At 43.7% G+C, this 2,762-nt stretch overlaps 1 non-coding gene across 1 annotated transcript; it reads left to right on the top strand.

The window, feature by feature from the left end:
• Positions 1-2,359: 2,359 nt before the first annotated feature.
• Positions 2,360-2,466, top strand: LOC141675464 (small nucleolar RNA R71). Its single transcript, XR_012556115.1, has one exon. It is a non-coding gene; the product is annotated as a small nucleolar RNA R71 (small nucleolar RNA).
• Positions 2,467-2,762: the final 296 nt, after the last annotated feature.

A 2,762-nucleotide genomic window follows, 5' to 3' on the forward strand; every position in this document is an offset into this window, starting at 1 on the left:
CGCCAACCTGTCAAGCATTTGATCAATAAATGGAAGAGGGAAGTGATTCTTCCTTGTGGCTTTGTTCAATTTTCTATAATCCATGCATACTCTCCATCCTGTCACTGTTCGAGTGGGGATGAGCTCATTCTTTTCATTTGCAACCACAGTGATACCTCCTTTCTTAGGTACACATTGTACAGGGCTCACCCACGAGCTGTCAGAAATAGAATAAATGATGCCTGCATCCAGCCATTTCAGAATTTCTTTCTTCACCACCTCCTTCATGATGGGATTCAGTCTTCGCTGCTGTTCCACAGTTGGCTTACTACCTTCCTCTAGCAGAATTTTATGCATACAATATGAAGGACTTATCCCCTTGATGTCTGCTATGGTCCATCCAATAGCCGATTTGAATTCTCTCAAAATCCTTAAGAGCTTATCTTCCTCACTACCTGAAAGGTCAGATGAAATAATAACAGGTAACGTAGATGAATCACCTAAAAAAGCATACCTCAAGTGTTCAGGTAATGGCTTGAGCTCCAAGGTAGGTGCTTCCTCTATTGATGGTTTGAGCTTTCCTTCAGCATTCTTAAGGTCAGAAGTACTAAGAGATTCAAACGGCATGTCCAGCTTTCGCTTCCAGGGAGAAGCGTTCAGATATTGTAATTGCTCGTTGCCATCTTCATCATCGCTGTCAAAATCCCCCACTAAGGCCTTTTCCAATGCATCAGACATTAACATGCGATCGAGTTCCGAAGTAATCGCATAATCAATCACATCTACTTTTAAGCACTCCTCATCTTCTGTAGGGAATTTCATTGCCTTGAATACGTTGAAGGTCACATCCTGCTCTTGTACCCGCATAGTAAGTTCACCTTTTTGCACATCTATCAAGGTACGGCCAGTAGCCAAGAAAGGTCTTCCCAAGATTATGGGAATCTTCTTATCTTCCTCAAAATCCAGAATAACAAAATCTGCAGGAAAGAAGAGCTTATCCACCTTGACGAGCACATCCTCCACTATGCCCCTTGGGTAAGTAATGAAACGATCAGCCAATTGTAGAGACATGTATGTGGGTTTTGGATCAGGCAGATCCAATTTTTTAAAGATCGACAACGGCATCAGATTAATGCTTGCTCCCAAATCACAAAGGCACTTGTCAAAAGTCAGATTGCCAATGGTGCAAGGAATGGTGAAGCTTCCTGGATCTTTCAGTTTTGGTGGTAACTTTTGCTGCAGAACAGCGCTGCATTCTTCCGTGAGAGCAACGGTTTCAAGGTCATCCAGTTTCACCTTCCTTGAAAGAATAGTCTTCATAAACTTCGCATAACTAGGCATTTGCTCCAGAGCCTCAGCGAAAGGTATATTGATGTGAAGTTTCTTGAACACCTCCATAAACTTCCCGAACTGTCTATCCAGCTTTTGTTGCTGCAATCTTTTAGGAAAAGGTGGTGGAGGATAGAGCTGTTTCTCCCCTGTATTAGGCTCAGGCAGAGTGTGTTCAACAGTAGTCTTCCTTGGTTCCGCCGCTTTCTCCTTTTGCTTAGATTCTTCATCACTAATTTCAGCTTCTTCTTCTTTTGCCTTTTCAGCATCAGCAACTTTTCCAGACCTTAAGGTAATAGCCTTGACTTACTCTTTAGCTTCCTTCTTGCCTGGTACTTTCGTGTCACTGGGAAGAGTGCCAGGTTGACGATTGAGCACTGCATTGGCTAATTGACCGATTTGATTTTCCAAGGTCTTGATAGAAACCGCCTGACTCTTGTATAACAGCTTAAGTTCCTCAAAATCAGCACTAGTAGGTGCAGCCGTACTTCCCTGTTGAGGATATGATTGCCTTGTAGCATACTGCTGTGGTTGCTGGAATCCAGGTGGGTTAAACTGTTTACTCACTCCTTGCTGATATGGTGGCTGAATAGCATTCTGATTATTCCCCCAGCTGAAATTTTGATGATTTCTGTTGTTAGGATGATAGGTCGCTGGCACAGGCTGCTGTTGTCGCTGATAATTATTCACATACTGAACAGATTCATTGACCAGAGAACACTGATCCGTAGCATGAGAACCTGCACAAAGCTCACAAACCATAGCTATTTGATTAACTCCATATGTAGCCAAAGAATCAACCTTCATTGATAGCGCTTGGAGCTGGGCTGCAATAGCGGTGGCTGCATCAATTTCCAGAATACCTGCTACCTTGCCTGACGTCATCCTCTGAGTTGGGTTTTGATGCTCATTTGCAGCCATCGTCTCTATAAGATTATACGCCTCAGTATAGCTTTTATCCCATAAGGCGCCTCTAGCTGCTACATCGAGCATGGGCCGAGATTGGGCCCCCAAACCATTATAGAAACCAGTGATCACCATCCAATCCGGCATTCCATGATGTGGACATTTTCTCAACATTTCCTTGTAGCGTTCCCAAGCCTCGAACATAGATTCAGTAGGTTGCTGCGCAAACTGAGTAAGAGCACTCCTCATAGCAACAGTCTTTGCCATCGGATAAAACTTCACCAGAAACTTTTGCGCAAGATCTTGCCACGTAGTGATGGACCCAGCTGGTTCAGAATGTAACAAGTCTTTAGCCTTGTCCCTCAGTGAGAATGGGAAAAGCCTCAACTTGATAGCCTCATCAGTCACGCCATTATACTTAAAAGTGCTACAGATCTCGACAAAATTCCTTATGTGCATGTTGGGGTCTTCAGTTGCCGCTCCTCCAAAAGAAACAGAATTCTGCACCATCTGAATAGTGCCCGGCTTGATTTCAAAGGTGTTAGCTT

Source organism: Apium graveolens, chromosome 7, assembly GCF_009905375.1.
Source record: "Apium graveolens cultivar Ventura chromosome 7, ASM990537v1, whole genome shotgun sequence".
NCBI classification, from domain to species: domain Eukaryota; kingdom Viridiplantae; phylum Streptophyta; class Magnoliopsida; order Apiales; family Apiaceae; genus Apium; species Apium graveolens.